The following is a 27,652-nucleotide window of genomic DNA, read 5'->3' on the forward strand; positions in this document are numbered from 1 at the left end:
ATAAGAAAGTTCTGGTGGGAGAGTCTGGTGTATATAAGTCCGGTTGTTAAATCATGCGTTTGTTGAGTGTGTGAATGTATCTGACAGTGCATGATTCTTAAGAAATGAGCATTGAGTCTTATTACCTCCCTGGGATAGACTCCTGGGGCATCCGTCAGCCACCCTGGCTGCCCGCTGCGAAGGAGGAACCCGCTCTAGCAGTTAAAGTGTCGGATGGTCTGACATCTCAGTGGTGACTAACCCCATTTACCCCTCCCTGGCTCTAGCTACATCCTGTTACCCGGTGGGTCAGAATCACCTCTGACAGAAATCGTGAGATGATGCCTGGACAGTGCAGACTTCTGTTAGTGTACCTATGTTTCCCTATGTAAATGAGATAATAGGTACTGGACAGTCAAAAGAGATTCCCATTCCCCCTTAAAGGGATTCCAACCTACTATATGTATGTGCATTGCTCTCCTAAAACTTGCAAGTTTCTGGATAAGGGGGATGTGTACCTATAAAATGATTTATCTAGACAGTTTTTGGTAAAAGGTACTTTTAATATTGGTGAAAGTGCACTTGAAGGGTACCGTGGAATCCAGAGGATCTAAGATGAAAAAGGCAGCCCATTGAACCTGGGGTGCCTTTTTCAATTGGTATGAGGTGGTGTCTAAAAGGAAAACTGAATTTCAAATTAGGAGTCTAAAAGACTCGCAGAAAACAAAAATAAAAAAATCTTAAGATTACATTTAAAACAAATCAAGAAAAATTGGCTGTTCCTTGAAATCCAATCTGCAGTGGTATAAGAAAACATCCAAGGGCTTAAATAAATGCCGGGTAAGGAGTCTAAAGGACTCCCCCCAAAAATTAAAAAGTCAATTGAAATCTTTTAAAACAATCAAATTTAAACATTTGGCTACAGACAGTTTTGTTAAATCTACTACAAAAAGAGATAAGAAATTCCATTAACACTTAACTGGTTAACTGCATAAAAGAATGGAATGTATACATTGTAAATTTATTGTAAAAGCTACACCCTTAAAGGTTAAATTTGCTCTCTAAGAAAACAAATCATACACTTTTGGCTTACTTTCAGATCCTAGGTTGTATGAATAACAAACTGCCTGTTTAGTTCAGAAGAATGTGGGGCCCGCTGTCCCCCATAAGTAAGCTTGTAACATTGTATATGATTCTTTTCCAGAAAAAAAATCTTTTTGATTGCTGGAACAGTAACTAGCAAATGCCTTGTTTTAAAAAAGAGTTTCTAGCAGTAAATTCTCTCATCACAATAATTTGAAGCTTCACACATTAAAAACCCTAATCAGCAGTACAAGAGAGAAACTAAAACATGCCACCTTTAACTTAATAATTGAACAATAAAGTAATCCACTCAAACCCTCTAAAACTGGTGTGCAAAACAGAAGCATACCATTCAGTAACAGCAGGCTAATCAAAATTAGCAAAGACATCTGTAAAGTATTCTAAAATATAATGTGCCACCCCCCACGGGGGTAGAAATATTTTTTGTCTTTCAAAAAAATCAAAAAGTGCTGGTACCAGGTTAAAAAAAGCAACAACCATGGTTCTTTGTCATGACAATGTTGTTTTTACAGTGGTTTGTGTTTTAATGTTTTGTAAATGTGCATAGAATATTGTTTTTAAATAAAAAATATTTTTTAAATAAAAAATATTTTAAGTAAAGCAAAAGTGTAACTTTAAACAAAATTTATAATTGGGCCCAATCAATTGGCAACTCAAAATTTAGTAAAAGATAGTGTAAAAATTGTTTAACCTAAAAGAATGTTAACAATGTCTCCCACTGCTCCTGCTACTCTTATGGAGCTGAAGGAAAAAAGCAAAATTTGCACTGTGAAAAGGAGGCTTGAACATGGGGTACCAATCCCCTTCCACTGGGCTTGCTTTGCTTAAACTGCCATACTAAAGAAATATTTAGCTTTTGCAACTTGCACACTAATTATAAAAGTGGTTTAGCCAGAGATGACAAAGAATCTGTAAGTAACACAACATGGGCAAGTGAGACGTCAAAATATTTAAATACAATGAGGAAACTAGTAACCCCACCATTGCAATAATGGCCGCTTTCCCTGCTATTTGTTGGTGCTGGACACCTTAAAAGGCCTCAAAAAATCATTAGATTAAATGATCTTTTGCTCGCCTTTCCTAACCTTAAAGCTTGTAGATAAGATTCCCTTGTTCTCTTGACTGCACTAACTTGCGCCTGTATTTTAGTTAAAGGACTGTCTGCCAATATTTATACTTACTCCCGATATGCCTTTGACATTGTCCATAATTGTAGACAGTTGTGAAAGCAACATGGCTTCCTTACCTTCGCTGGTTTCCCTGTCTACAGTAGCTGTTATGTAAATGTACTTGGGCTTTCCTTTACCCTCCTCCTCGTCTATTGTCAAGTGTCAAGCACACTTGGCCCCTTCTGACCAAGTTACCTATAAAAATGCCTTTGCTGATCAATCAGCAAAGAATGCAGCCCTTTCTGGCCCTCAGACTTCTAAACATGTTCTTGTCTGCCCTTCTGGAGCCCAGCCAATGTAGGCGTCCCTCACAGAACTGGCTGGGCTACAAGGCAAGGCACCTGAGACTGAAAAAGCAGACTCGCTCCGGCCGCCTGGTTGTGCCTCAAGCCCTCCTGCTCTACCCTTGCTTGTGCGCCCCACTCGGTAGCCCACACGAGCACAGGGGGGATGATTGCAGTGGTACAGCAGGATTGGTTCACCCCACATTTTCCTGCTGTGGTGGCACAGTACTGTAGTACTTGCTCTGTTTAGCTCATAACATTGGACAAAGTGTAAAAACTAAAATTGCAGCAGCCCCCCCTCCACTATGGGGGTCCTTTGTGAATTTACAAATGGATTTTGTACAAATGCCTAAATCTTGTGTATATGAGTACATTCTTGTAAACAATATGTTTTCGGGATGGTAGAAGCTTATCCTTATGAACATGCTGATGCCTTATAAACATACGATTGCCAAGAAACTCCTCAGAGAATTAATCCCCTGGTTCAGAATGCCTCTTTCTTTAGACAGTAACCAGGGAACTCATTTCACAAGACAAGTAGTTCAAAAGGTATGTGCTGCTCTAGGAATCCAACAGCATTTACACTGTGCGTACCATCCACAGTCCAGTGGAGCAGTAGAAAGAAAAAACTCTGACCTAAAGACCAAATTAGCTAAAATCTGTGAGGACTCTGACCTTCATTGGCCAGATGCATTACCTTTGGCCTTAATGTATATCAGGGTACAGGGAATAGGAAACATGGGTTATCTCCCCACAAAATTTTAACTGGTAGACCCATGAGATTATTACACACCCAGCCTAGAGCACCGCATCAATTTGATCTACATACAGTAGATGATTTTATGTTAAGTTATCGTAAAACCTTAATGAAATGTGTAGGGTCTATTCACACTCAGGTCAAGGAAGCTCTTCCCAAACCTGCGTCAGAGCTGTGTCATCCTTTAGAGCCGTGGTCACCAACCAGAAGATCACAATCTACCGGTTGATCTCAGGGGCTCTAAGGGTCCATCTTGAGCCCTGTTTGAACTGTGCGCCTGCGCAGTACATTTACATTTGATTTCCTCATTTGAGGAGCAGCTACTCACTGGGAAGCTTGCTCTAGCACAGCTGGAGCTAGGCGCAGCCTCTCTGGGCTGAGCGCAGGCCAGCTGGGCAGGAGCGAAGAGAAGCTGCTTCTCTTCGCTCCGGTCCAGCTGCCCTGCGTTCAACCCGGAGCGAGTGCAGGATGGAGGCTTCCCTCCACGGCTGGTGTAGGGGACTCCCTACCCTGAACCTTCTTCCCTCTCCCCTGCCCCAAACCTGTCCCCTGTCCCCTGCCCTCTTCCTCCCTCTCCCTTGCCCCCCTCTGCTGCAGAAACCTGCCCCCCCCAGCACCCTGCCTCCACTGCAGAAACCAGTTTCTTCTGGCACCCTGTCCCCTACTACAGAAACCTGTCCCCCTGCTCCCCTCTGCAGAAACCTGTTCCCCCCCCCCCCCCCCAGCACCCTGTCCCCTGCTGCAGAAACCTGTCTTTCTGGCACCCTACCCCCTCTCCTCTTCTCCCACTGGCACCCTGTTCCCTGCCCCAGAACCCACTAGCATCCCTCCCCAGTACTGTGTCCCCTGATCCCAAATGACTTTTCTATGGGTCAATGACCCCTTACTCAAGGCAGGTTCCCTGCCATTCTCATAAATAAACACATTGCAGAAACTGTGTGTTTAACAAAGTATTTCATTTAAAAATTTTTTTAAATTAATGGAGATTGCCTATCTCCTAGAACTGGAAGGGACCTTGAAAGATCATTGAGTCCAGCTCCCTGCCTTCATAGCAGGACCAAGTACCATCCCTGACAAATTTTTGCCCCAAATCCCCTCTGCAAGGATTGAACTCACAACCCTGGGTTTAGCAGGCCAATACTCAAACCACTGAGCTATCCCTCCCCCTGAATGAATACTGACCAACAAACCCCCATCTGGCCACAACCACTCCTGCATTCCCCCTTCCCCAGACCCTAAATCTGAGCCTATCATACACTGGAACCTCCTGCCCTGAGCCCCTCCCATACCCCAACCCAAATTGCTGCATCCACACATCCACAAGCCTGTGGCTTGCTTAGTACCCCAACGCTGCCCGGCCTGGAGCCCCCTCCCCGAGCCAGTGTCCCCTTCTCCACCTCCTCCTGCATCCAGATTTCCTCCCAGAGCTTGCACCTCTCACCCCTTCCCACACCCAAATCCCTCATTCCCACCCCAGAGACCACACATCCTGTCTCAACCCAGCGAGGGTCCAGCTAGACTGCAGGGCTATGTCTAGACTGTATCCTTTTGCGGAAAAGGGATGCAAATTAGACAGCGCAATTGCAAATGAAGCAGGGATTTAAATCTTCCCCACTTCATTTGCATGAACATGGCTGCCACTCTTTTCCGGCTCAGGGCTTTGCCGGCAAAAAGCGCCAGTTTAGACGGGGATCTTTTGGAAAATAAAGCCTTTTCGGAAAGATCCCTTATTCTTAAAATCAGGAATAAGGGATCTTTCGGAAAAGGCTTTATTTTCCAAAAGATCCCCATCTAGACTGGCGCTTTTTGCCGGCAAAGCCCCGAGCTGGAAAAAAGCGGCAGCCATGTTCATGCAAATGAAGTGGGGAAGATTTAAATCCCCGCTTCATTTGCAATTGTGCTGTGTCTAATTTGCATCCCTTTTCCGCAAAAGGGGTGCAGTCTAGACAGCCCAGGAGTTTTTCAGGATTCTGGAGATATCCCAGAAAAACTCTTCTACATCCAGGGCTGCGTTTGTTCCTCCGCTTTTTAGCAGAAGAACAAACATGCTCTTTCAGTCACCCTTATATTCCTCTTTCCACAAGGAATAAGGGGGCTTCCAAAAGAAGGGTTTTTTCCTGACATTTGGTCCAGTCTAGACAGGCCAAATGTTGGAAAAACCTCTTCCTACAGAAGATTTTTTTTTAAAAGCAGCAGTATAAGGATTGGGGATAGCAAGTGATGGAGAGGAGGAGAATAGAGAGGGCTGGGATTCAAGGAAGGGGTGAGGCTTCAAGGAAGGGGCGGGGCGGTAAATCTTGGCTTGGTCTGTCATTTAAAAAGTGATCTTGGGTGTAAAAAGGTTGGAGACCACTGCTTTAGAGCCTGGAGACTGAGTTTACATAAAGGCACACCAGCAGAAAAATGCCCTCCAACCTCTCTGGAAAGGACCTTACCCAAGTCCTGCTAACCACTCACACTGCTGTAAAATGAAGGACTCCAGAGCTGGGTACACGCATCGCACTGCGAAAAGGTACCTCCCCCAGCTGATCTACATCAATTCTCAGCTACTGCACCTCCAATTGCAGCAGAATCAGTTACACATTCTACAGAAACAAGAGTCTCCACAATATAACTTATGATCGCAAAGGAAAGAAGTTAATAATCCCCAAGACTGAATTGTTTGGTACAAGATTTGTCGTTTTTACGATTCTGGGAGTTATAGGAGTTTGTTATTGGATATATATATATAGAGAGAGGGGGGGGGAAAGGGGTGGTAAACCTCCCATTTTTAATGAATTCTACCATCTAAGACCCATAGACAAAGATTGACAACTGGCAGGATCTAGAAAAGCATCAGGGATTGTTAGTTTTTTGTAGGTGTAGTTAGTTTGTTACTAATTTTATGTTGGAAGCCTAAGTTATAAGTATGTTACATTTTATTCTAATTGTTCTCCTTTCTTTCTTTACCTTTGCTGAGTGGTGGAACTCTGCTAAGCTCTGATGTTGCTTGGACTAAAAATTCTTATATTCATGCAACTGTAGCTATAGCCAAAGCTTTGAATTTATCTAAATGTTGGTTGTGTGGACAAAACTCTCCATCAGCATCCCAATCTCCATACCCCATCACTGCTATAGAAGCAAACTATTCTAAGTTTCAAAACTGGGGAAGTGAGGCAGCTGATAAAGACCCTTCCTGGCACTCTTATCCCTCAGTTTTTCATGTAAACTTAGATAATCTCCTAACTCAAGTGCAATTTTGAGAAAAGTCAAAAAATAGTTATAACCACCAGTCAATATTTGTTGGGCTACAGCTAAATTGTAACCTTACTATTAATGCAACCCATTTAATTTTTAACACTGGTTAAAAGACAGGAAACAAAGGGTAGGAATAAATGGTAAATTTTCAGAATGGAGAGGGGTAACTAGTGGTGTCCCCCAAGGGTCAGTCCTGGGACCAATCCTTTTCAACTTATTCATAAATGATCTGGAGAACGTGGTAAGCAGTGAGGTGATAAAGTTGGGGGATGATACCAAACTGTTTAAGATGGTCAAGACAGAAGCAGACTGAGGGACTCCAAAAAGATCTCCCCAAACTGAGTGATTGGGCAACAAAATGGCAAATGAAATTTAATGTGGATAAGTGTAAAGTAATGCACATCGGAAAAAATAACCCCAACTATAGGTACAGTATGATGGGGGCTAATTTGGCTATGACAAATCAGGAAAGAGATCTTGGATAGTTCTCAGAAAACTTCCACACAGTGTACAGTGGCAGTCAAAAAGGCAAATAGGATGCTAGGAATTAAGAAAGGGATAGAAAATAAGACAGAATATCTTACTGCCCCTGTATAAAACTATGGTATGCCCACATCTTGAATACTGTGTACTGTGAAAGTAGAAAGAATTATACTGTAAGAGAAAGATGAATTGTGCTGTAATAATTGAATAAGTTGAAGGAATTCTGTTTGTCTTTTAAGAGATCAACGTGCTAGCCAGGTGGGCCTGAGGAACATTAGGTGTTAGGCAGAAAGCAATTTGAGATAACCAAGTAGATATGGACAGGAGATTGCTGTGTGCTTAATGTGGAAATGAAGATACTTAACTAAGTCTCACACTAATCATGTAAAGTTTTGCCCCTCCTTTTAATCCTGTTAACTTGACTTTGTTTTGACTGTATAAATCAAGGGGTTTGAACCTTGTATGGTGCTCACAATTTCTGGATGCATTTTAGCAGAGCTTTGTTGAATAAACAGAGCGATCTGAAATCTGAGAGTCCTGTCTGACTTTGACAGTACAGATGTGGTCTCCTCACCTCAAAAAATGTATTTTGGCCTTGGAAAGGGTTCAGAAAAGGGCAAATAAAATGATTAGAGTTTGGAACGGGTCTCATATGAAGAGAGGTTAAAGCAACTGGGACTGAGGGGGGATATGATAGAGGTATATAAAATCATGAGTGGTGTAGAGAGAGCAGATAAAGAACAGTTATTTATTAGTTCCCATAATAGAAGAACTAGAGGACACCAAATGAAATTAATGGGTAGCAGGTTTAAAACTAATAAAAGAAAGTTCTTCTTTACACAGCGTGTAGTCAACCTGTGGAACTCCTTGCCAGAGGAGGCTGTGAAGGCTAGGACTATAAGGGTATGTCTACACTAGAAAGTTAGTTCGAACTAACGGACGTTAGTTCGAACTAACTTTCCTATGCGCTACACTAGCGCTCCGCTAGTTCGAATTTGAATCGAACTAGCGGAGCGCTTAGTTCGAACTAGGTAAACCTCATTTTACGAGGACTAACGCCTAGTTCGAACTAGCTAGTTCGAACTAAGGGCTGTGTAGCCCTTTAGTTCGAACTAGTGGGAGGCTAGCCCTCCCCAGGTTTCCCTGGTGGCCACTCTGGCCAACACCAGGGAAACTCTATGCCCCCCTCCCGGCCCCGGACCCCTTAAAGGGGCACGGGCTGGCTACGGTGCCCGTGCCAGGTGCAAGCCTGCCAGCACCCAGCTAGCAGACCCTGCACCTGGCACGGCACAGAGCCACCCACCCGATGCCCCCCAGCCCACCCCCTCTTGCCGGGACCAGGCTGGCGGCTCCCGGGAGCTTGCCCTGGACCGCAAAAGGCGGGCACCTTCCTGGGCTAGTGCGGACATCGTGGACCTTGTCCACGATCTCCGCACTAGGCACAGGAAAGTGGCCGTCTAGGGCAGGAGAGCTGCCAGCCTGGCCACCCAGGACCAGGTGTGCATGAAAATCAAGGGGGTCCACTGAGACCCCCGACACTGAGCCCTGAGCTTACAATGGCCGTCCTGGGTCAGACCAAAGGTCCATCTAGCCCAGTAGCCTGTCTGCCCACAGCGGCCAACCCTAGGGACCCTGGAGGGGATGGACCGAAGACAATGACCAAGCCATTTGTCTCGTGCCATCCCTCTCCAGCCTTCCACAAACTTTGGGCAGGGACACCACTCCTACCCTCTGGCTAATAGGACTCCATGGACCCAACCTCCATGACTTGATCTCACTTCCCTTTAAACTCTGTTCTAGTTGTAGCCTTCACAGCCTCCTGCAGCAAGGAGTTCCACAGGTTAACTATTTGCTTTGTCAAGAACAACTTTCTCTTACTAGTTTCAAGCCTGCTACCCATTCCTTTCCTTTGGTGTCCTCTAGTCCTTCTTTATGGGATCTCAGGAAGAACTTTTCTGAATGCACCCTCTCCACCCAACCCCTGCTTTTACAGACTTCTATCCTGTCCCCCCTCCGTCTCCTCTTTTCTAAGCTGAACAGTCCCAGTCTCTGTAGCCTCTCTTCATCTGGGACCTGTTCCCAACCCCTGATCATGTTAGTTGCCCTCCCCTCTCCCAGCCTTTCTCTTCCCCTCTCCCACCTCCTTTTCCCAGTCTCCCCCAGTTTTTTTCAATAAAGACAGAGTCAATGTTGGAAGAAACGTTATCTTTATTTTGTACATCAAGAAGAAGGGGGGCTAGGGAAGGGCAAGTGGAAGGAGGTGAGGGAGGAATGGGGTACGAGCCCCCGATGGGGAGGACTGGGCTGGCTCTGCGGGCTTCTGGGGGTGGAAGCTCTCCTGCAGCCCCCCAATTACTCCCTCTCCCCAGATGGCAGCCTGCGGCAAGTGCAGCCGGGCTGATGGCCGAGTGGTGTGATGTGCCCAGTGTGGGCACTCAGGGCACTCCAAGCCAGAACTTCTTTGCAAGCGGGGCACCCCTTAGAACTGTGTGTCCGGGGTGGGGGTCGGGACCCTTTAAGCGCAGCCCTCGGCTAGCCTGAGACAGTATCTCCATGCTCTAAGTCCTCCTTTTATGCCCTGCCGGCACTGCTTCCAGCCATCCTTAAGCCCTGTTCAGAGTCCACTCAATGTGGACTTACTAGTTCGAACTAGCAAAACGCTAGTTCGAACTAGTTTTTAGTTCTAGATGCGTTAGTTCGAACTAGCTTAGTTCGAATTAACTAATTCGAACTAAGTTAGTTCGAACTAGCGCTGTAGTGTAGACGTACCCTAACAGAGTTTAAAGCCAAGCTAGATAATTTCATGGAGGTTAGGTCCATAAAAGGCTATTAGCCAGAGGATAGAAATGGTGTCCCTAACCTCTGTTTGTCAGAGGCTGGAGAAGAATGGCAGGAGACAAATCGCTTGATCATTGTCTTCGGTCCACCCTCTCTGGGGCACCTGGTGCTGGCCACTGTCGGCAGACAGGCTACTGGGCTAGATGGACCTTTGGTCTGACCCAGTCCCGCCATTCTTATGTTCTAAGATCCTACAGGGTTTCCATGTAGGGGCAGATGCTACAGGGTCTTCCTCGCAGGAGTTTCCTGCCTTAGACTGCATAAAAGGTTGGCAGCAGAACAGCTGAGGGATGTCCATCCCAATGGCAGGTTGCATGGGGTTTTCTTTTCAGGTCATCTAAGACTCCAGACTCAACAGCTGCAGCCACACTGAAGACTCCACATATCATAGAATCATAGAGCTGGAAAAGACCTGAGAAGGTCATCAAGTCCAGCCCCCTGCCCAAGGCAGGACCAATCCCAACTAAATCAACTCAGACAGGGCTTTGTCAAGCCAAGACTTAGCACGAGATAGCAAGCGACTTTGCCAGTTGTCTTCCACAGGCAGCAAAGAAGTCTCTTCTCCTCCATGCTCCTCTATCAATGTTCTCCAGGAACCACGAGATCTGAGGTCCTGAGCAGCTGTCCATCTTGGGAACTTTCAAGAAGGTTTCTATAAACTTGTTATACTTACTGTATAATTTAGGCTCAGCCAAAGGCATACTTTGTTCAGTGGGGACTGGCTAAGGTACAGGTTAAATTGTTCTTTTGTTTTAAATTACTGGTTACACACTGAATTCCCCATTTTGTAATTTTTCCCTAAATAAATTGTCCTTATGTTTGGTTTACCTACAGTGAATTGTCCTCTAAGGGAAGAGGGAGGCACACCACCAGATTACAGATGCTGGCTGTCTCAGAACCAGAGAGAGTCTAGTTTTGTTAGGGGACCACCTGCAGCTTTCTCTTTCTAAAATCATTTAGCCACCTAATATTGACTATCAGATAGTTGACTACTGATGCAACTAGTCACTTCCCTTTCCCTTTGCAGCCTATCAGAGAGGGGCAGCAAGGGGGAGTGAACGGGAGTCGACGCTGGAGGGAGCTGGTTTAAAAGCCAATTCCCCCCCAGCACTGTCTGAGGGCCAGGGGAGGTAAAGGCACAAGGGAAAATGGCTGGAGCGAGAACTGAAGCCGTCTCCGCTCGTGTCTGTTCTGTTGCAATTCTGCTTTTGAAGTGGACAAGAGCCCCAGCAGGGTGCTTGTACATTTCAAGAGCAGAAGCCCCGCATGGAGTGCATGGCTGAGAAGGAACCTCCTCCACTGCTACCACACTCCCTGCAGGTCTTCCTCTTGAAAGGGCCCTTCCTCCTAATGCACCCTAATACATCGTTACCCTCCTCTGACAAGGGCACCCTGGTGACTCTCGTCCAGTTTCTCATCCACTGTCATCCCCAGGGTCTTTTCTGCAGAACTGCTACTTAGTCAGTCCCCAGCCTGTAGCAGAGCTTGGGATTCTTCTGTCCCCAGTGCAGGGCTCTGCACTTGTCCCTGTTGAACCTCAGATTTCTTTTGGCTCAATCCTCTTGTCTCAGTCACTCTGTACCCTCTCTCTACCCTCCAATGTAGCTACCTCTCCCCCATAATTTAAGGTCATCTGCAAACTAGGTGAGGATGCAATTCATCCCCTCATCAGGTCATTATTAAAGATGTTGAACAAAACCAGCCCTAGAACTGATCATTGGGGCACTGACCACCAACCAGACTGAGCTGTTGATCACTACTCATTGTGCCTGACTATCTAGCCAGCTTTCTATCCACCTTACAATCCATAATTCCTTAACTTGCTGGCAATAACACTATGGAAGACAGTATCAAAAGCTTTGCTAAAATGAAGTCACATCACATCCACCCACTTCCTCATGTTCACAGAGACAGTTACTTCATCACAGAAGCTAATCAGGTTGGTCAGGCTCGACTTACCCTTGGTGAATCCATGTTCACGATGCCTGATGACTTTCTCCTCTTCCAAGTGCTTCAAAACGGATCCCTTCAGGATTGCTTCCATGAATTTTCTGGAGGGCAAGGCTGACCCATCTGTAGTTGCCTGGATTGTCTCTTCCCTTTTTTGAAGATAAGCACTACATTTGCCTTTTTCCTATCATTCGGGACTTCTCCCAATCTCCGTGAGTTTTCAAAGATAATGACCAATGGCTCTGCTATGACATCTGCCAACTCCCCTATCCCCATGCATTTGTGTACGTCTAACCTTTATGAATAGGTCTTAACCTGTTCTGTCCACCAAGAGCTGCCCACCTCCTTCCCGTACTGTGTTGCCCCATGTAATTGTCTAGGAGCTGACCTTGTCTATGAAGTCAGACTAAAAAAAGCATTGAATACTTCAGCTTTTCCCACATCTGCTCTCCTTTCTTCCTTTTGTCAGAATCCTGCGATTCCCCTGTCTCATGAGCACTGCTTCCCGAGTTGCCACCCACCTCTACTTCCCCTACTAGTTCCTCACTGTTTGAGAGCAGCAGATCAAGCAATGCATGGCCCCTGGTCAGTTCCTTCAGGACTTGTACCAGGAAGTTCTACCCAAAATTATCCAAAAAATTGTCTGGATTCTGTGTACTGCTGCATTGGTCTCCCAACAGATATCAGGGTGAGTCAAGTCTCCCATGAGAACCATGGCCTGTCATCTGGAAGCTTCTCTTAATTGTATGAAGAAAGCCTCTATCTCATCCACCTGATCTGGTGGTCTATAGCAGACACCATCCACATCACCTCTGGCCATTTACTAACCGTTCCGCCTTCCTTCTAAGAGACTTCTCAGATGTCTTTATTGCCCTTAGAAGCCTGAAAAGGAGAGGAGAGAAGAGAAAAAAAAACAACAAAAACCAAGAGACCAACCCCTCTAGGGCTTGCTCAAGGCAAACTCCCCTGTTGGCTTTTGCCCTGTTTGCTGCTCACTTGGGCTACGTCTAAACTGCAGGCTTCTTTCAGAAGAAGCTTTTCTGGAAGAAATCTTCTGGAAAGACCTTCTTCCAAAAAAGAGCATCCACACCGCCAAAGCTCATCAAAAAAGTGATCTGCTTTTTCAAAGACAGTGTCTATTCAGTCTGTGATTACTATGGACAGAGTGGCCACCAGAACACTTTTTGGAAGAGCTCTTCCCTGTCCACATGTCTTTTTCCAAAAGAGCTCTTTCAGAAAAAGGCTTTTTCCTCATAGAAAGAGGGTTACCGCTGTGGGGAAAATCCATCTATCCTTTTAAAAGAAAATTGAAAGAATGCAGTTGCAGTGTAGATTTAATTCAAGATTTCTTGGGAAAATATCTTTCTGAAAAAAAATTGACAGTGTAGACACTCTTGGTTGGCTCTGACTGCCTGTTAGAAGGCTACTGGCTCCAAACCAATCAGCTCCTGAAGGCCCCCCCACAAAGCACTCCTAATTCACACTTTTCGAGCTGCTTAACACATGATTACACAGTCCCTACAAATAGCATGCAAGGAACACCCAACTGACACTTAGAAACTTTACCAACCAGCCCACAGCACAACCCTTCCCCTCCACTCCCCCAAAAGCGACACTTGTCTGAGCTCCTCTCAGACCTTTCCCAGGAAAACTCTCAAATGCTTCCAGTTCTATGCACAAGCCCACGCAGGCAGGTACCACTTCAGAGTCTCAAGGCATAAATGAGATGCAAGGGTTTAGATTAGGAATCGAAGAAATGTTTGGGAAGGGGGGGGAGAAAGCCTGTATGAGAAGGATGGGCTCCACCTACACCAATAGCACCAGACTGCTGGCACTTCACATTAAAAAGGTCAAAGAGCAGTTTTTACACTAAAGGCCGGGGGAAAAGCTGATGAGTGCAGAAGAGCACATGGATTGGGCAGACATCTCTTGGGGGCAGTATTAATAGAGTCTCTATATTCTATTAAGTAGGAGAGGATAGAAGATCAGAAGAGAATCAAATCAAAGTCTAACATAGCAAATGGCAGATAGCTCAATAGTGACATGTTTAAAGAGCTTATACACAAATGCTAGAAGTCTAAATAATAAGACTGGTGCATGAGTGAGCCTCAAAAAAGGACACTCATACAGGTGGCATCACAAACTTGGTGGAATGAGGACAATCAATGGGACAGTCACACCAAGGTATGTATTGGAAGAACAGGTCGTGCTGGTGGGGGAGTGGCACTGTATGTGAAAGAAAACGCAGAATCAAAGGAAAAGAAAGGTTCCACAGAATCTCTATGGTTAGTGTCATGATTATGAGGGTTAGCCAGCAGCTTTGGGATTAAGGGGTTAACTACACCTAGCCAGGTGGAGTGACCACTAGGAATGTAGGTGGGACTTTCAAACTGGGACAAAGGAATTTGGGTTTTTTCCTTTCTTTTTCTCTTTGGGTGTGCTCTCTGCATGTACAGAGAGGGACAAGCATCTCTCCCTCTCTCCCCCACCCCTCAAGATTCCATTCTTCATTTTCTGTAAGTAGGGTAAAATTTAGGTAGTTTCGTTAGGCTTTATTGTTTTAAGGGTTGGGTATGGGATCTGATATCTGGCACTGCTTAAGAGATGTTTGGCTTTTCTTTTTAACTAAGTTCTAGCCTATGGTGTAATTCCTCCATAAGTATATTTTGTTACCCTTACATCTGATCCTTGTGCTTGCAACAGGAATGTTGCTGTTATAATAATAATAAAAAGTTTCTCTTTTCTTTTTATTAACCTGGCATTGGTTACTTGTGTGTCCTGATTTTTATAATAGGGGTGAGATTTCCCAAATGATCTTTCCCCTAATCTCATCATTAATATTTGGGTGGTGGCAGCGGTAGTTTTATTCCCAAAATCTAGGTTTTTAAGATTTTGGGGGAAGTTTTATACCAAGCCTCGTAGATAAGGCTTTGGGGGACACGTGCTGGCCCCCACTTCTGCATTTATCATGCCAGACTGGGGAAGGAGCCATGACAGTTAGAAATCCCATGTTTGAAGAACATAGCCTGAGGAATATATTATCGACCACCGGACTAGAAGGCGAGACTGACTAAGGGAGATGAGTGAGAATAAAAACCTTCACAATAAGGGGAGAGAGAGGGAGGGAGAGATTTCAACTATCCCCAGATTGACTGGATACATGTCCCCTCAGGATGCCCAGATAAAATGTCTTGATACCTTAAGTGACTGCTTCTTGGAGAAGCTGGTTCTGGAACTCACAAGGGGAATAGCAGTTCTTGCCTTAGTTTTACATGGAGCACAGTATCTGGTCTAAGATAAATATAACTGTACTGCCTAGAAATAATGACTATAATGTAATACAATTTAACCTCCCTGTGCTGGGAAAAACACCTCAACAGCCCAACACTGTGGCATTCTATTTCGGAAAAGGAAACTATGCAAAAAGGAGGCTGGTTAAACCGAAATTAAAAAGGTATATGGGGGGGGGGGGGGAGAGAATCAGATCCCTGAAAGCTGTATGGAAATATTTCCAGGACACCATAATAGGGACCCAACTTAAATGGATACCCAAAATTTAAAAAAAAAAACAGTAAGAGAAGCAAAATATACCACTGTGGCTTAAACACCAAGTAAAGAAGCAGTGAAAGGGGAAAGGGCATTGTTTAATAAGTAGAAGTTAAATCCTAGTGAGGAAAATACAAAGGAGCATAATCTGTCCAATTAAGTGTAAAAATTGAAGAAATGACAGAAAGGAGGAGTTTGGAGAACAGTTAGCCAAACACTCAAAAAGGAACAGCATTTTTTTTTTTAAGTACATCAGAAGCAGGAAGCCTGCTAAACAGCCAGCACTTCACCAGCAACATGCTAAAAAAGTTCTCAAAAACGATAAGGTTGTTGGGGAGAAGCTGAGTGAATTCTTTGCTTCCGTCTTTACAGATGAGGATATTGGAGAGATTTCAAGTCTGAGACATTCTTTTGAGGTGACAAATCTGAGGAATTTTCCCAGTTTCAACTAACTAAAAGGTGGTTTCGAGAATGTCATGACCATGAGGGCTAGCCAGCAGCCTGGGGACTGAGGGGTTAACCATGTCCCTTACCTAACCAAGTAGCAGGCCACCAATAGAAAGGAAGGTAGGAATTTCAAACTGGGACACAGGAATTTTTGTTTTTTCCCTCCTTTGTGTCTAGGCAGTTTCTCTCCAGAGACTGAGGGGGACAGACATCATGTGTCTCTCAAAGAAAAGACTTTTCACTATCTGTAAGTAGCGTAAAGTTTAGATAAACCCATTAGATTTTATTGTTTTACAGTTTGAGAATGGAAATCGGATTTCTGCATTTAAAATGGGTCTCTCCTTTGTAACCCAGCTTTTTGGCCCATAAGGGTCCTCCATGAGTATATTAAATGGTGACTTTTCCATCTAGTCATTATGCATGTAACAGGAGTATTGTGGTGATAATAAAAGTTCTTTTCTTATTAACCTGGTATTGGTTAATTTGTGTGTCCTGGTTTTACTTTAGGGTTGATATTTCCTAAGTGATCTCTTTCCTGGTTTTTTTACCGTTACTTGGATGGTGGCAACAGATTTTTATCCCAAAATCTAGGTTTAAGATTTCGGGGGAAGCTTTATACCAAAGCCTGGAAAGGTAAGGTTTGGGGGTACTTTTGTAGGCCCCCACTTCTGTATTCATCGTGCCAGAGTGTGGATTTAGGCTTGACACGGAACAAACTGATCAACAATAACAAATCACTGGGATCAGATGGCATTCACCCAAGAGTTCTGAAAACTCAACTGTCAAACTGAACCTGTGTAACCTTCCTTTTAAATCAGCTTCTGCTCCTAATGACCAATGGGACGCCAATATTTTTAAAAGGGCTTTAGAGAGGATCCTGGCAATTACAGACTACTAAGTCTAATGTCAGTACTGGGCAAATTAGCAGACACTACTGTCAAAAATATAGTTGTCAGACAGAAGAACATAATTTGTTGGGGGAAAAGAAGTCAACAAGCTTTCTGTAAAGAGAAGTTCTGCCTTACTAGAGTTCCTTGGAGGGGGAGGGGGTCAAAAACATGTGGACAAGTGGTCGCTAGAAGACACAGTTCACTTAGGTTTCCAGAAAGTCTTCGACAAGGTCCTCCCCAAAGGCTCTTAAGTCATGTAGAGTTATGGGATAAGAAAGAAGGTCTTCTCATGGACTGATAACTGGGTTAAAGAGAAAGGAAATCAAGGGTAGGAATAATTGGTATGTTTCCAGAATGGAAAGAGGAGCTGTATGCCCCATGGGTCTGTACTGGGACTAATGATATTCAACCTGTTTATAAATGTTCTGAAGAAAGGGGTAAACCGTGAGGTGCCAAAATTGGCAGGTGATAAACTGTTCAAGATAGTTAAGAACAAAGCAGACAGCAAAATGCTTCAAAGATGTCTCAAAACTAACTGATGGGGCAATAAAATGACAAATGAAAGTTAATGTCGATAAATGTTAAGTAATGCATTCATTCCACGTGCGGCAGCAGTCAAATTAGCACGGAGAATATTAAGAATTCTTTAAAAAGGAATAGACGAAAGGGCAGAGAATCTCTTACCACCTCAGTATAAAACCATGGCTAGCCTACAACTCAAATATTGAGCAGAGACGTGGAGTCCTCATCTCTGAGAAGATAAATTGTCTTTGGAAAACTTTCAGAAAAGGGCACCAGAAATAATGAAGCATTTGGAACAGGTCCCATATGAAAAGGGATTAAAAAGCCTGGGACTTTTCAGCTTAGTCTTTTCTTTTCCTAAGGGAGGATACGCTAAAGGGCTACAAAATCATGACAGGGTGGAAAAAGTGAATAAAGAAAAGCTATTCACTTGTTCCCATAAGAACTAGGGGGTCACCAAATGAAAGTAACACGTAGCAGGTTTAAAAAACACAAAGCTGTTCCTTCACACAGCCATCCTGGGAAACTCCGTGCCAGAGGATGTTGTGAAGACCAGGGCTTTTAACTAGATCAGTTCATGAAGGTTAGGCCCACCAATGATTATTAACCAGAATGGGTAGCAATGGTGACCCTAGGCTCAGTCAGTCAGAGCCTGGAAACAGATGACAAGAGAGGGGTCACTGGATTCCCTTGGTTTCAACTCCCTCTGTGGCATGTGGAATGGGCCACTGTTGGAAGACAAGATTCGAGGCTAGATGGACCTTTGGTCTCACCCAGTATCCCTGTTGTCATGTTCCTAACATCACAGCCACCTGAAAGCCACATTTACCAGAGCTCCACTCCTACATTTCCTAGGCTTGTTCCCCTGTTGGCTACTCACTGAGGTCCCCCTAAAACTGCCTTTGGTGTGAGGGTGCTGGATCAGAGCAGGAGGCCCAGCTCAAAGCCATGATCTTTGAAAAAATCATTCAAGACAGGAAAGATTGCAGAAGAGGGAAAATATAATGGCCATCTATAAAAAAGGGAAATAAGAACAACCCAGGAAACTACAGACCAGTCAGACTTCTTTGCCAGGGAAGATAAATGGGACAAGTCATTAAGGAATTCACCTGCAAATGACTGGAAGATATGGTGATAAGTAACATCCGGCATGGATTTGTAAAGAACAAATAACGTCACACCAATCTGATAGGCTTCTCTGATAATATAACAAGTCCTGTGGGTAAGGGAGAAGTGGTGGACATGGTATACCTAGACTTTAGTAACATGTTTGATAGCCGTCTCACATACATGAGGTTACTGCTTATTTTAGTCATGCTTAATGACTTCCTTTTGGTCTTCACCTAGAAGCCTGATGAAGGAATACCTAACAGTGAATGCTAGTTGGAAGGGAATAGGGTTTAGAAGATAAAATAAAAAAGAGGAAGTTAAAAATCACTTAGAATAGTCATCAGTAGATGTCTACAAGTCATACTGCTCAGTATCTTCATCAACGATTTAGATACCAGCATAGAGAGTACGCTTATTAAAATTGCAGAAGATACCAAGCTGGGAAGGGTTGCAACTGCTTTGAATTATGACCCTATCCTCCAAAGTGATCTGGACAAATTGGAGAAACGGTCTAAGGTAAACAGGATGAAGTTTAATAAGGACAAATGCAAAGTGCTCCACTTAGGAAAGAACAATCAGTTTCACCCCTATAGAATGGGAAGCGACTGTCTAGGAGCGAGTACCACAGAGAGGTCATAGTGGACCACAAGTTACATATGAATCAGCGTGAAACTGTGGACAGGGAAGCAAATGTGTCTGGCTCTAAACACACCTGTTAATGAATCCCAGAGTCACAAGAAGTCATTCTTCCGCTCTACTCTGCGCTGATTAAGCCTCATTTGGAGTATTGTGTCCAGTTCTGGGCACCACATTTCAAGACAGATGTGGAGATTTGGAGACGGTCCAGAGAAGAGCAACAAGAATGATTAAATGTCTAGAGAACATAACCTATGAAGGAAGGCTGAAAGAACTGGGTTTGTTTAGTTTGAAAAGAGAAGATTGAAGGGGAACATGATAGCGGTTTCAGGTATCTAGAAGGGTGTCACAAGGAGGAGGGAAAAAACTTGTTCTTCCTGGCCTCTGAGGACAGAACAAGCAATCGGCTTAGACTGCAGCAAGGGCAGTTTAGGTTGGACATTCGGAAAACATTCCTAACTGTCAGGATGGTTAAACACTGGAACAAATTGCCTAGGGAGGTTGTGGTATCCCCATCTGTGGAGATATTTAAGAGTAAGCTAGATAAATATCTATCGGGGATGGTCTAGATAGTACTGGGTCCTGCCATGAGGACAGGGGACTGGACTTGACCTCTCGAGGTCCCTTTCCAGTTCTAGTATTCTATGATCAGTTGTTGGGAAGGAAGTTAGTGTGGTTTCTGTAAAGAAAGGTCATGCCTTAGTTGAGCCCTTTGGGGGAAATCCAGTAGATAGCAAATACTTGGTGATTTCCAGAAACCCTTTGACAAGGCTCTTAAGGCCAAGTAAGTGGTCATGGGATCAGAGGAAAGGTCCTCTCATGGACTGAGAGGTGGTTACAAGACAGGAAACAAAAGGTAAGAATTAATCGCTTTTCAGAATGGAACACACACTAGCAGTGTCCCTCAAAGGTCTGTTCTGGGACCAATCCTATTAATTAAGGCTTTAGAGAAAGGGATAAACAGTGAGGTGGAAAAATTTGCAGCTGATACTACTCTGCTCAAGACAGTTAACAACAAAGCAGATTGCCAAGAGCTTCAAAAAGATCTCTCAAAACTGAGCAACTGGGCAACAAAATGGCAAATGAAAGTTCACGTTGATAAATGTAAAGTAAGGTATATTGGAAAAAACAGTATCGATGATACAGACAAAAAAATGGGGACTAATTTAGCTGTAACCATTCCCACGAGAGATCTTGGAGTCATTGTGGAAAGCTCTTGGAAAACATCCACTCCATGGGCCACAGAAGGGAACAAAAACAAAAACAAAACCAAGGAATCCTTGTAAAAAAGGGATCCAGAATACCAGAGAATCTCTTATCACTTCTACAGAAAGCCATGATACGCTCACACCTTCCATATGGCCTATAGACATGGTCGCTTCATCTCTAAAATGATCAACTGGCGCTGGAAAAGGCCAACAAAAGTGACGATGGGTTTGGAATGCTTCCTGTATGAAGAGAGATTAAAGCGACTGGGGCTTTTCAGCTTTAAAAAGAGGCGACAAAAGGAGGATAAGATAGATGTCTCTAAAATCAGGATGGGTGGAAAAAGTCAAAAAGGAAAACAGTGATTTACTTATTCCCATAACGTAAGAACTATTGGTCACCAAATAGCTAGCAGGTTCAACACAAAAGGGAAGTTTTTCCTTCACACTGTGCACAAACAACCTGTGACAAACCATGGACTTCTGTATGACCCACCAGGCCCGTTCTTATGTTTTTAATAGTCTCCCCCCCCAAAAACCACACCAACCCCAGCACCTTGTGGACCTTTCCCAGGCAGACTCTTCTGTCAGCTGCTGCCCTATTTGCTGCTCAGTTCCATTGGTTCTGGCTGCCTTTCCAAGCCAATCAGCCCCTGAAGGCCCACCTGGAACAAAGCACTCCCAAGTTACACTTTTCAATGTGCCAAACACATGCGGTCTCAGTCCCTGCAACTATTACCAGTCAAACCAGATAGACACTTGCATACTTACCCCACCAGCCCACAGCACAGCACCACCCTGACATATCCCCTGCACCGTAACAGCCACACTTACTCAAGCTCCTTTCCGACCTTTCCCAGGCAAACTCTCTCAAATGTTTCCAGGTAGCAGGCAGCACTTCAGAGTCTCAAGGTGTGGATGAGACCACTAAGCTAGGGGAAAAGGTAGATACGCTTGAGGGCAGAGATAGGGCCCAGAGTGACTTAGACAAATTGGAGGATTGAGCCACAAGAAATCTGATGAGGTTCAACAAGGACAAGTACAGAGTCCTGCACTTGGGACGGAAGAATCCCAAGCATTGTTATAGGCTGGGGACTAACCAGCTAAGTAACAGTTCTGCAGAAAAGGACCTGGGGGCTACAGTGGATGAGAAGCTGGATATGAGTCAACAGCGTGCCCTTGTAGCCAAGAAGGCTAATGGTGTATTAGGGTGCATTAGGAGGAGCATTGCCAGCAGATCCAGAGATGTCATTATTCCCTTTTATTCAGCTCTGGTGAGGCCATATCTGGAGTAGTGTGTCCAGTTCTGGGCCCCCACTACAAAAAGGATGGACGTATTGGAGAGAGTCCAGCAGAGGGCAATCAAAATGATTAGGGAGCTGGAGCATATGACTTATGAAGAGAGGCTGAGGGACTTGAGTCTGTTTAGTCTGCAGAAGAGAAGAGTGAGGGGGGATTTGATAGCAGCCTTCAACTTCCTGAAGGGAGGTTCCAAAGAGGATGAAGAGAGGCTGTTCTCAGTAGTGACGGATGGCAGAACAAGGAGCAATGGCCTCAAGTTGTGGTGGGAGAGGTCCAGGTTGGATAGTAGGAAAACTATTTCATTAGGAGAGTGGTGAAGCACTGGAATGGGTTATATAGGGAAGCAGTGGAGTCTCCAACCCTAGAGATGTTTAAGTCTCGGCTTGACAAAGCCCTGGCTGGGTTGATTTAGTTGGGATTGGTCCTGCTTAGAGTAGGGGGCTGGACTTGATGACCTTCTGAGGTCTCTTCCAGCTGTATAGTTCTATGATGAGACCATGGTGTAGAGAGGAGTGTTTGATTAATTAGCAACTGGGGAAACTTTTGGGGAAGGGGGAGCCTATGCAGGAAGGATGGGCTCCACCTAAATCAAACGAGAACCAGATTGCTGACACTTAACATTAAAAAGGCCGTAGAGCAGTTTTAAAACTACGGACTAGGGGAAAGCAGACGTATCTGACAGACAGCTCTTGTAGGAGCATCTATTAAGAGTCTCTCCTAGTAAGGTTGAAGAGGATGGAAAATGATCAAGGAAGAGGAAGATCAGATCAGAGAAACAAGTGAAAAAAAGTTTAACAGCTGGAAATGGTAGACAGTGACCCTTTTCCAAGTGCTTATACACAAACGCTAGAAGTCTAAATAAGATGGGTGAACTAGAGTGCCTTGTATAAAATTTAACAGCCCAGTGGGGGGAAAACACCTCAGCAGCCCAACAAGGTGGTACTCAATTTTACAAAGGGGAAACACACAAAAATGAAGAGGAAGTTGGTTAAAAAGAAATTTAAAAGATAGCCAGAGGGAACCTGACCAGGACAGCCATAGTGACTATGAAACGCTAAGGGAGATTCGCAAGGCCATCAAAATTAAAACCTCAGTAATAATAGTGGGGGACATCAACTATCCCCATATTGACTGGATAAAACCTCACCTCAGGATGGGAGGCACAGGTAACATTTCTTGATATCTTCAAATGACTGCTTCTTGGAGCAAATGGTTCTGGAACCCACAACGGGACAGGCAATTCTTGACTTAGTCCTAAATGATCCCTGTGGTGGGAAAAACCCTCAGCAGCCCAACACTGTGGCACTGAATTTCAGAAAGGGGAACTACACAAAAATGAGGAGGTTCGTTAAGCAGAAATGAAAAATGTACAGTGACAAAAGGAAAATCCCTGTAAGCTGCATGGACGCTTTTCCAAGACACCGTAAGAAATGCCCAACTTAAATGTATATCCCAAATTAACACACAGTAAGAGAACCACCAAGTAACAGAAGAAGCGAGTGAAAGAGAAAAAGGCATCATTTTAAAAAGAAATGGAAGTTTTCCTAGCAAGGAAAACAGAAAGGAGCATAAATGGTCCAATGAAGTGTAAAAATAGAAGAAAAGGCAAAAGGAGTTTGAAGAACAGCTAGCCAGTCAAAAAAGTAATAAAAAGCCATTTGGCTAAGTATATCAGAAGCAGGAAGCCTGCTAAACCACCAGCAGGGGCACTTGACCATCGAAATGCTTAAGGAGCACCCCAAGACAATTAGGTCGTTGCACAAACCAAATGAATTCCTTGCTTTCATTTTCACAGCTGACAATGTCGTTAGGAAGATTCCAAAACCTGAGCAATTCTTTGGAGCTGACAAATCTGAGGAATTGTCCAAGACTGAGGTGTCACTAGAGGAGGTTTCAGAGCAAAGTGGTAAAACTTGACAGTAACAAGTCAGTGGCACTGGACATCACTCACACAAGCGTTCTGAAAAAAGATGTGAAACTGCACAACGATTAACTGGCCTTTGTAACCTAGCCTTTATATCAAGCTTCCATAGCCAACAAGCAGAAAGACTGCTAACAGGACGCCAATATTTTTAAAAGGGCTCTAGAGGCCATCCTGGCAATTTCAGACTGGGAAGCCTAACGTCGGTACCAGGCAAGTTATTTGGAACTATGGCCAAGCATAAAATGGTCAGACACATAGATGAACCCTTTCTTGGGTGGGAAAAAAAGCAAATATGGCTTCTATAAAGGGAAGTCATGTCTTACTACTAGAGAGTCATGTCTTACTACTAGAGGGAGGGGGAAGGTGGGTCAACAGACATGCAGCCAAGGGGGGGAAGCCAGGGGCTATAGCGTACTTAGATTTTCAGAAAGCCTTTGACAAGGTCCCTCATGTCAAGTACGTTGTCATGGGATAAGAGGGAAGGTCCTCCCATGGATTGATAACTGGTTAAAAGAGAGATAGGAAACAAAGGGTGAGAATAAATGGTCAGGTTTTAGAATGGAGAGAGGTGCCTCCTCCCCCGGCCCCAAGGGTCCGTACTGGGACCCATCCTATTCAACCTACTTATAAATCGTCTGGAGAAAGGGGTAAACAGTGAGGTGGCAAACTTTGCAGGTGATGTTAACTGCTCGAGATACTTAAGAACAAAGCAGACCGTGAAGAGCTTCAAAGATCTCACAAAACTAAATCAGTGGGCAAGAAAATGGCAAATGAAAGCTAATGATGTCGATGAAAGGAAAGTAACGTATAAGGGGAGGAAAACCATCCCTGACTCTATAATTTTGTATGTAAGGACTAATTTAGCTCTAACCACTCAGGAGAGAGATCTTGGAGTCACTGGGGAGAGTTCTCTAAAAACATCCACTCAATGTGCAGCAGTAGCAGCCAAAGCGCACACGACGGACGTCAGGAATCCTTTCAAAATGAAATAGAGGAGAAAACGACAGTCTCTCTCATCGCCTCTCTATAAAGGCATTCAAAGAGCTTCAGAGAAGAGCAGCAGAAACTATGAGGGGTTTGGAGCAGGTCCCATACAAAAAGAGGTTAAGAAGACTGGGACTTTCCAGCTTAGAGAAAGAGGAGACTTTGGGGCAATATGAGTAAGGAAAAATGTTATTTACTAGTTCCCCTACAAACTAAGGATCACCACATGAAATTAATAGGTAGCAAGTTTTACACAAAAAGGAAGTTCTTCTTTCACGCAGTGTGCAGTCAACCCGCGGAACTCCTTGCCACAGGAGGTTGAGAAGACTAGGACTCTAATAGGGTTAAAAAACACAACTAGATAGGTTCACAGAGGTCAGGTCCAGCAGCGGCGTCCCTAGCCTCTGGTTTGTCAGTCATAGCCTGGAAACAGACACAGGAGAGGGATCCACTTGATTCCCATCTGTTGGGTCCCTCTGAGGAATCTGGTACTGGCCACTGTTAGAAGACAGGATACTGGGCTAGATGGACCTCTGGTCTGACACAGTATAGCCATTCTTACCATCTTAACATAGCCACTCCTCCCCCCTCCACACCAGCCTCGCTTACCTAAGCTCCACATGGACCTTTCCCAGGGAAACTCCCCACTTGGCTGCTCACTCAGTTAACTCTGACTGCCTCTCGGATAAGGCTGCTGGGTTCCAAGCGTCTTGCCTCCAACCACATCAGCCCCTGAAGGCCCCCACTGAAATAAACCACTCTTGATGGCCAAACAGATGGAGTCTCAGTCCCCGCAACTAGTACCAGTCAGACAGACCATCAGACAAACACCTGGATATTCATTCCAACAGCCCACAGCACAGCCCCCTCTGCCCAACACCCCCGTCCCCCACCACCACAAAAAGCCACTTACATCGATGAGACAATGGTGAAGAGGAGAGATGTAGCTTTCTCCAGAAGTGTGGGAACTTTGGAGAAAGGGGGTGCCTGTATGGGAAGGAAGGGCTCCACCAAAACCAAAAAGGAAACCTAACTGCCGGCACTTACCATTAAAAAGGGCGTAGAGCAGTTTTTAAAACAAGGGATAAGGGAAGGCCAAAGGGTGCGGAGGAGCACCTGCATCTAACAGACATCTCTTTGGAGACATGTCTATTAATGGAGAACCTCTACGTTCTAATAAGGAAAAGAGGGTGGGTAAGAGCATGTGAGAAAAAAAAAAACAAAAAAAGAGTCTAATATGTCCAGAAACGGCAGACAGATAAAGAGTGACATTTTTCAAGTGCTTACACATCCTAGACATCTAAATATAAAGTGGGTGAACCAGAGCACGTCCTATCAAAAGCGGCTATTGATACAGGAACTTGGCAGAATGAGCGCCATGTCCTCGCAACTAGTATCAGGGAATTAAACAACCAGAAACACAGGTTCTTGGGCAAGTAACCCAACTAGCTCAAAACACAGCGTCCAGCTCCAAAAGGCAACACTTACCTAAGGTCCGATTCCCAAGGCAAGCTCTCCTGTTGGCTGCTGCCTCAGTTTCCCCTCTGCCTGGCTGTGCTGGAAGGCTGGTGGCTCTAGGAAGGAGGCCCAGTTCAACGCCCTGCCCCCACTCCTGATACACCCTAAAGAGACACCTGTAAAAAAGCACTCCCAGAACACGCCGTTAGCAATGAGCAATACAGCGAAACCGTCCCAGGACCCAGCACCAGTGCAGGGAATCACCACACACACAGACCCTAGGATACATAGCACAGTCAGCTCAGGACACAGCGTCCAGATCCAAAAGGCACCACTTACCTCAGGTCCGATTCCCAAGGCAAGCTCTCCTGTTGGCTGCTCCCTCAGTTTCCCCTCTGCCTGGCAGTGCTGGAAGGCGGCCTAGTTCAACGCCCTGCCCCCACTCCCGCTACGTCCTAAAGAGATACCTGTAAAAAAGCACTCCCAGAACACGCCATTAGCAATGAGGAACACAGCGAAACCGTCCCAGGACCCAGCACCAGTGCAGGAAGTCACCACACACACATACGCTAGGATACATAGCACAGTCAGCTCAAAACACCGTGTCCAGCTCCAAAAGGCAACACTTACCTCAGGTCCCATTCCCAAGGCAAGCTCTCCTGTTGGCTGCTGCCTCAGTTTCCCCTCTGCCTGGCAGTGCTGGAAGGCTGGTGGCTCTAGGAAGGAGGCCCAGTTCAACGCCCTGCCCCCACTCCCGCTACGTCCTAAAGAGACACCTGTAAAAAAGCACTCCCAGAACACGCCATTAGCAATGAGCGACACAGCGAAACCGTCCCAGGACCCAGCACCACTGCAGGGAATCACCACACACACAGACGCTAGGATACATAGAGCAGTCAGCTGAAAACACAGCGTCCAGCTGCAAAAGGCAACACTTACCCCAGGTCCGATTCCAAAGGCAAGCTCTCCTGTTGGCTGCTGCCTCAGTTTCCCCTCTGCCTGGCTGTGCTGGAAGGCTGGTGGCTCTAGGAAGGAGGCCCAGTTCAACGCCATGCCCCCACTCCTGATACACCCTAAAGAGACACCTGTAAAAAAGCACTCCCAGAACATGCCATTAGCAATGAGCGACACAGCGAAACCATCCCAGGATCCAGCACAGGAAGTCACCACACACACAGATGCTAGGATACATAGCACAGTCAGCTCAAAACACCGTGTCCAGCTCCAAAAGGCAACACTTACCCCAGGTCCGATTCCCAAGGCAAGCTCTCCTGTTGGCTGCTGCCTCAGTTTCCCCTCTGACTGGCTGTGCTGGAAGGCTGGTGGCTCTAGGAAGAAGGCCCAGTTCAACGCCCTGCCCCCACTCCTGTTACGTCCTGAAGAGACACCTGTAAAAAAGCACTCCCAGAACACGCCATTAGCAATGAGCGACACAGCGAAACCGTCCCAAGACCCAGCACCAGAGCAGGAAATCACCACACACAGACACTATGATACATAGCACAGTCAGCTCAAAACACAGTGTCTAGCTCCAAAAGGCAACACTTACCCCAGGTCCGATTCCCAAGGCAAGCTCTCCTGTTGGCTGCTGCCTCAGTTTCCCCTCTGCCTGGCTGTGCTGGAAGGCTGGTGGCTCTAGGAAGGAGGCCCAGTTCAACGCCCTGCCCCCACTCCTGTTACGTCCTGAAGAGACACCTGTAAAAAAGCACTCCCAGAACACGCCATTAGCAATGAGCAACACAACGAAACTGTCCCAGGATCCAGCACAGGAAATCACCACACACACACAGAGACGCTAGGATACATAGCACAGTCAGCTGAAAACAC

The 27,652-nt window shown here is 45.2% G+C and overlaps 1 protein-coding gene across 1 annotated transcript in view; it reads right to left on the reverse strand.

Annotated features, from left to right (window-relative positions):
* LOC142820483 (butyrophilin subfamily 1 member A1-like) overlaps positions 1 to 27,652 on the reverse strand; it is a 646,031-nt gene that overhangs the window by 429,193 nt on the left and 189,186 nt on the right. The gene's annotated exons all lie outside the window — the stretch shown is intronic.

Source organism: Pelodiscus sinensis, chromosome 19 (genome assembly GCF_052426305.1).
Source record: "Pelodiscus sinensis isolate ZL-2025 chromosome 19, ASM5242630v1, whole genome shotgun sequence".
Classification (NCBI taxonomy): domain Eukaryota; kingdom Metazoa; phylum Chordata; order Testudines; family Trionychidae; genus Pelodiscus; species Pelodiscus sinensis.